The sequence below is a fragment of the Halichoeres trimaculatus genome, unplaced genomic scaffold (assembly GCF_033239565.1).
Source record: "Halichoeres trimaculatus isolate MK-OKI-2021-1 unplaced genomic scaffold, fHalTri1.1 fHalTri1_scaffold_19, whole genome shotgun sequence".
Classification (NCBI taxonomy): Eukaryota; Metazoa; Chordata; class Actinopteri; order Labriformes; family Labridae; genus Halichoeres; species Halichoeres trimaculatus.
The window spans coordinates 12,788,999-12,796,039 of record NW_027437197.1 but is presented as its reverse complement, the minus strand read 5'-3'; the positions used below and the strand labels follow the sequence as shown (position 1 = coordinate 12,796,039).

Sequence of the window (7,041 nt, the reverse complement as noted above, 5' to 3'; positions counted from 1 at the left end):
ATTCAACTCAAAAATATAATTCATAAAAACGTATACAGTCCCTTGACAAAAAACCTGAAACCAGTATTCCCGACACCATTTGAAAGCATCACCCCCCCGCGCACTGGAGGTGATTAGGGGAAGCTGGTCCAGCCCAGAGACGCCGCTTTAGCCACTCCCTACGCCCGGCGGACCCTGCACTCTCGAGCCCATCCACAGCTCCATTCAAAGAGGTGAATTCCGGATGAGAGTCCTTTTCAGCTTCATCCAGCACAGCAGTTCCGAGGTAAACTACAAAACTGCGGGGTAGGGCTTCAGGAGTCATTCCAGACTTGGGGAATCACCTCTGGGATCCTACTTTTGTCCGAAGAGTGGATTAAGGACAAGGAGAGCAACTCTTACGGAGGTAAAGAGGCAAGTTTGACGTCTTTAATAACATGTATTGTGGTTGAAATGAATAAAACTCTACATCTTTTCTCATGTTTTGGAGATACTTGATGTAGTGTTACACTTTGCTGAACTTTTTCTCCCAAAGTAAACTTCACAGACTCTTGAACGTCTGCTCCCCAGCTCATTCATTCCTCCTCTCTTCGTGCAGGAGGGGGTTGGGTTTTTTCTCCAAAAAATCTGTGTGAAAGAAATGTTAGTGTTTGGTGCTATAACTGCCAAGACCTAGTATGTCCTAGTTTTGTTTCGCCTTTTTATACTCCTTCCTTAGTAACCTTGTGCTCATTAACCAATGGTAATGAAACGCGTGGTCGCTAATTGCTCACATCTGCGGCTTCGAGCACAGTCTTTGTACTTCAAGATAGTCGAACCACTGCACACTCAATGCATTAGACAGCAGCAGATGTGCCCCTTCAAAATACATGAAAAGTTCAGCTTAGTTCGGTTTTTGAACTGGGATCTGGTATCAACATTGTTTAACGTTGTGCTTCAAGTATTCAGCCCCACATATATTTATAGCCTACTTTACTGAACAATTTGAGATTGTTATGCCATTTTTAGAGTAGGCATTTTAGTCAGTTAGTGGCCTAATGACAATTTAAAGAGAAAACAAACCTCAATTGTAGGATCATCTCATTTAATCAAAAATATATCCTTACTCTGATCTGTAATGTCAGCCTTCATAGATGATAAACTGAGGGTGGGTTTACCCTCCTGTACGCCCCGGGTTTAGAGGGATTTTAACATGGCTTGCTGGTACGAATTACAGCTCTGCATGAGCAGAATGAATAAAACTATTCACCTCTCAGAGTCTATGAGTAACATCTTAACGCTCCTTCTTGTCAAAGGTGACCTGCTTTTGCTCTGCTGGGATTCCCTGTGGGATCCAGCCTTATACAACCCAGAAAGGGTAGGAGTGCATTATGGGAAGAAAAACTACACTAGATGTCAGGGAAATTTCATCACTTCTACAGTACTAAAATTATAGTTTACTTGCATTTGATGATTTTTTATACTACTTAAAAGTATTCTGCTGTAAATCACCAGCCTTAGATTATAAAATGATTTGAACATGTGTAATAACTCAGTCAGTGTAATGCTCTGTGCACATGTTAGGTGAAACAGCATTTTAAAAGTGGAGGCAGTAAATGTGGTAAGATTACTAAGCAATGAGTCAAGGCTTCGGAAACTGCTGATTCCACGCAGTCTAAACATGAGTTTTACCTTGACTTGAGTTTTCCTTTCTGTTCTTTGCCTGGAGACATTAAGGTCAAGGTATTATCATCTCCAAACTGGTAAAAATGTTAGTGCCTTTTAAGTATTATTTCTCTGAGAACATGAAATCAGAAGGAATGATGCACACTAACAGTTTTTTTATGCATAAGGTGTGTAAGTTTGTCTTTTTTAGTTATATTCAATAAAACTGTCACAATACTTGGGTTAATCCTTTGAATTTAGAAGTTTTTAACTCCTGCTGCTATTTATGAACTTTCCTGATTGGATAACTTTTTTTTTTTTTTTTTGAATGACTGTGTCTTTACTTTGTGGTTTTCCTCAAAAAGAAGTCCTGCCCCTGTTGGCTAGAGTCTTAGTCAGGGGAACCAGATGGGAACTTTATTACAGGCACCGATCAAACAAACCGTGATGTAAGCTGACTGTGAAAGGTAGTGTGTGTAAGCCTTCAGAGTTTCATATGGACTCCTGGAAAAAGTAACAACCATTTAGCTCAGACTTGGAAGGCAGCGATGTGGGGCACTGCTGGCCACTCCAGTAGTTCTCCTCACTGTGAGTTAGTTGGCCAGCAAGGTTTAAGTTGCACCAGTGCTTTTTGAATGTGCCAAAAGTCTCTTCATGAACACCTTTGGGTGAGATGCTGGGGTCTAATGAGGTGTGTATAGTGGACCAAAGTCCCCCAGCCAGTACCATGGTGATGAATGGTGTTTGCACTTGTCTGCCTGTGCAGCTTAGTGTAGTGAGGCGTGTGTCTTGTGTTAGCCCTGAATCAACACATTAGACAGGGTCACACATGTGCTGTTCCCCTGTCTGGACCGTGGAAATCTGAAAGAGGGACTTACTTTGCATTGACTCAGAGGAGTATTGTCTCAAAATTGGATGCATCAAATGCTGTCAATAAAATGTGAATGTTGATGCCTAAACTCACCATTAACCCTGATCTTTCTCCTCTATATGATGGCATTAAAAGGGCCAGAGCTGAAACTTTCCAGAATGAAGAACTTCCTCTAGGGCCGTTTGACTCGGACTGTTTTCCATTTGTGCGACTCCACAGCTTAAACTTTACTTTTTTGTCTCTCCTTGGAGCTACAGTTGCAACTGTGCAGTTTGATCCAGCTCACTGTTACTTTGTTCAGTCCAGCACAGCTGCTTTCTCCATTCATGTATTGGAAATGTAGCCAGACCAAGTGTTAGACTGCCTGTTGTGCAGACGATGCCGACACTGCTAATGCATGACTGTCTGGGGAACGTTTGAGTGGACTCTTGTGCTGTAATACAGATAAGAATTATAACATCACAGGGTAAACTGTAGCGTCTAGTCTGTACTGTAAGTGACAGTTTGACTGCACAGAGGAGTATTGACTGACTTTGTTAACAGAACAATTCTTGTAGAAGGGCTTTCACCCATCTTGGCAAGCTGCTCTATTTGATTATAAGAATTTAAACCTGTTGCCTGACTTTGCCAGTTTGTGTTGAAATGTAGGATGCTTGTTAAATAAGGGTTACTTATCTGTTGACAGAAAAGAAGGTTTTGATTTTGGCTCGTTACCCTTTCATGGGAAGATAGATAAGTAGATGTATGAATCACCATCATGAGGCACTGTAAAGACATCCTCTTGTAAAGTTAAGACTTAGAGGTTTTGGGATGTTAGCCGAACGGTTTAAGTGCGCAACCCATGCACAGAAGCTAGTCCTCACCATTACCCATGCTGATGAGACTTCGGTCATGACACTTTGCTGCATGTCTTTCCCCTTGTTTCCTGTCTCTTTCCAGCCAACATAAGTGCCTGCCAAATTTCTAGTGGAAATATCTCATCTATAACAAGTAGCGCCAGCTTTTTCTATACAGTTAGTAAGACTATAAATGACAAAATAATATGCTACAATTAAGCGTCTTTAAAGTAGAGATTGAGATCATGAACTGGACTAGGAAGCAGGAAAATGTTCACCGATTCAGGAAACCAACTTTAAAGGATAAGCTCCGTTTACAATTGCACTTCTTTTTGCTGTCAGTGGAGTCGACCCCTGGTGTTCATTGGAAACGTTGCAGGTTCCAGGCACTTCCCACTGTATCGAAAATACTTCAAGTCAGAAGCTCTGGGAATAACCCCAAACACATAATTTGTGAATTTTCTGCTATTTAGCAATTTATTTAGTGAACCTTATCAGCAGTAAGGGGCAGTTAAAACCATTTTTCAATGAGGGTTTTTAAAGTTAGAACATCAGATGTTTGTTCCCTTCACTCGTCTGGTCTTTTTTTTTAAAGTCTAGTTTTTGTTTGCTCTGTGGATTAATCAGGGTATGGTTGGTGGATCCTTTGTCAGCCTGATTGCCAGCTGTAGGCTCATGTTTTTGCAAATCTACCCATTCCTCTCTGCTGTTTGAGCTGTGTGTTGTAAATAAAGCGCTGTGTTTGTTTGGGTTACGGGTTTATGATTAAACCTGGCTGCATCCTTGTTTGGCATGACAACTCTATTGAACTTGCAAATGTGCGCACTGTTGACAGACGATAGAAATGTTTAAATAGCTGACATTATGTGCAAGATATTGAAAAGTTATTTTTGTAATTCCAGTCAAAGATCTGTGCCTTGTAATCACTCTGAATTCCAGGCCATTTCCTCAGACAGCAGCCCTCCCTCTATTCTCCTCTAAACCCCTGTCCTGGACTGTCCTGGTCTGCTCTTTGGCACAGCCCCATGCCCTGCTGATGCTCCATTAGGGAAGGCTTTAATCTCCATCACTGCCAGCAGCCTGGTGTTGTGATTCTCCTGCCCCGTGACAAGGCCAGCTTGATCTGTTGGGAATTTACTATTACGCCGCATAATAGACTTTTATTATCATTTGTTTGCACATGGACGCCTCCGTGTTCTCAAACAACCGCTGTTAAGGTACAATGACGCCAATCCTCCGTCAGTAGGGCTCACACAATAGCCATTTGCCTTCTCACAGACCGCATGTCATGGCAAGCTGGCTTCGCTGATTGCAGTGGAGATATTGACTATTTCAAAATTGATAGCCACTCTGGGCTGTTTCTTTATAATTAGTCCATGCAAAATCAAATATGAAAAACAAATAACAGCTGTTATATTAGCTTTTTGTCCTGTTCTTGTCCGTGGGGTTGTTGACTTCTACTTGTCTGACTTCTCTCCTTGCTTAAAAACAGAAAAGAGCACATGAGCCTCAGACTGTAAATAATATATGCACATTTAATGTTCTTTTTTTTTCCTCTGAGCCTGACCAGGCTGGAGAATCTAGGTCAAAGTCAGAGTCACGGAGTAAAGCACGTCTCATAATATTGTTTGTGACATGCATTGAAATCCCAAGCACAGCCCCCACCTCACTTGCAGGCTTTTGATGATGAAATCTCTCTATCATGTTTTATTTTCATGTTCAGCAACTACGGTTAACTAAAAACAGATCTCTAATCTGTTGGAATTATGGATCAAACTCATATTTTGAATTAATTTGCTGACTTGAACTGTATTTAGGATCAGAGCTATGACTCAGTTGTGCCCTTCTCCTGACATTTAGGGTTATGCTGGAAAATGCTCCTAATGATTGTGCCAGCATGCTGTGTATTGCGTGACACCAAGGCATAGGGGGTTGGGCAGATTAGTGCCACAGCAGGTATTATGTTGAATCAAAATTGCTGATAGCTGCTCAATGTAAAATGGCAGATAGCTGTATCCTGCAGTCCTGGTAAGATTTATTTAAAATCAAATCCTATTCAGCCATATCTGTTGCAAGTGTTGTAAGAAAAAACCCGGTAAAAGCTTTTCGAATCGATTTTTATTCACCAGAATGTGACGATTTTTTATATCTCTGGCTTACAAGGTCAGCCAGCCACGCATAGAGAGCACTGAAGGTGCAGCCAGATGATGCTTTTTATGAGTTTCGCAACATCACTGATTTGTGAGATTCAGGTTTGAGATTAATAGCAGCTAAACCATGTGACGCTTACCTTCTAGCATGCATCAAAGAGATTTAATCAATCTCTCTGATGCAAAATGTATCAGAGAGATTGATAGAGCGACAGATTTCTAATCCAGTCCCTGAGTGATTCCTCACAGGTTCATGCTGGGTTCACGATAAAAGGGTCATTTTAAAAGAAAGCACCTCAAAAGTGAAATTTTTGTACTCTGTCTTTAATGTGTGAAAGGAGAATATGTTTTATTTTACTTTTAACGGCACAGACTGACTTAGACTGACTCATCTCTCCACCACTCAGCAGTGAAGATAATCCCCTGAGTTTAATCAAGGCTGTCAGGTTTTCTCTCGGTCTCCCTCTCTGGATCCAGTACAACAGTTAACAGCAGGCAGCAACTCTTATTAATGGGATTGTGTCACTGACTGCCTAGAAGCCAGCTCTGAATCTGGGGTAGTGGGTTATCAGCAGAGGAGCTGAGGGCATCCAGCTCTGAGGCTGCAGACAGATACAATATGTTGGTGGTCAGACAAGCGTGGGCGCTAAGGCCACGTGGACACATGGTGCTCTCTCTTGGGTCACAGCAAGGCTTCAGCATCTGCTTTTACTGAGGAAGAGTAGGCTGTGTGCCCTTTGAAAGTTCAGTTTAACACTGAAGAGTATTTCCTCGTGTAGAAGGACTTTACCCTTCCTGCCTGCCAGTCTTAGTTTGTGGCTGCTTTATAGAAACTGTAGTTGACAACTGATTGATTACCAGGCTAACGCTTACATTTTCTGATAACCTGGTAAGCATATATCACTGATTGATATTTATGATTTGTCAGTTTTGAAGTATTTGAATTTAATGACAGATTTAGATTGTTTAATTTTTTTAAACTAAGGCATAGATCTCTTTAATGTTTAGAGTTTCACTGAAAAATACTGGAATGCTGTAGCAAAGCAGCAGCATTATAATGCCCTACAGTAAGATGGCATATGGTGGAGGATCACAGAGCAGGTGCTATCTGTTTCATCCCTCAGGAGAATCAGCGACTACATTAAAAAGGAAATAACTTGATTTAAAACCCCGCTTCAGACATCCAGAGCAGCTGGTGGATATGAGACATCTCTGGGAGTGTTTTGGCGCATTGCCATCAAAGAGGTATGCTGCAGTATTAAGTGGATGTAGAGTAACAGACTTCACTGGATTGTGGGCTGACATGCAAACAAACCCTCCTCACGCTGCCCTGTTTAGTTTCTGAAGACAAGAAGAGATGTCTTAGTACTTTTTGCTAGCACATGTTTGGTTTAATTAATTGTACTAAGAACATGTTGTATTGATACTGGGGTTAAAGTGAAAAACTTTTTTTTAGTATTCTTTGTATTCACCAGCTGTATGGTACACTTTTTAACCTGCACAGAGATATAACTACTGATATACTACTACTATGGTCCAAACTGAGGAAAAGAAAGAATTA

At 41.2% G+C, this 7,041-nt stretch overlaps 1 protein-coding gene across 6 annotated transcripts in view; it reads left to right on the top strand.

Annotated features, from left to right (window-relative positions):
- Nucleotides 1-152: 152 nt before the first annotated feature.
- The window catches only part of myo1b (myosin IB), a 62,457-nt gene continuing 55,568 nt past the window's right edge, over nt 153-7,041 (top strand). For 3 of the 6 annotated variants that reach the window (XM_074694215.1, XM_074694214.1, XM_074694212.1), the window contains exon 1: nt 153-385. The gene's annotated coding sequence lies outside the window, so the exon portion shown is untranslated. Of the gene's footprint in view, nt 394-7,041 lie in introns of all 6 variants that reach the window. The other 3 variants (XM_074694217.1, XM_074694216.1, XM_074694213.1) reach the window with 2 other exon arrangements.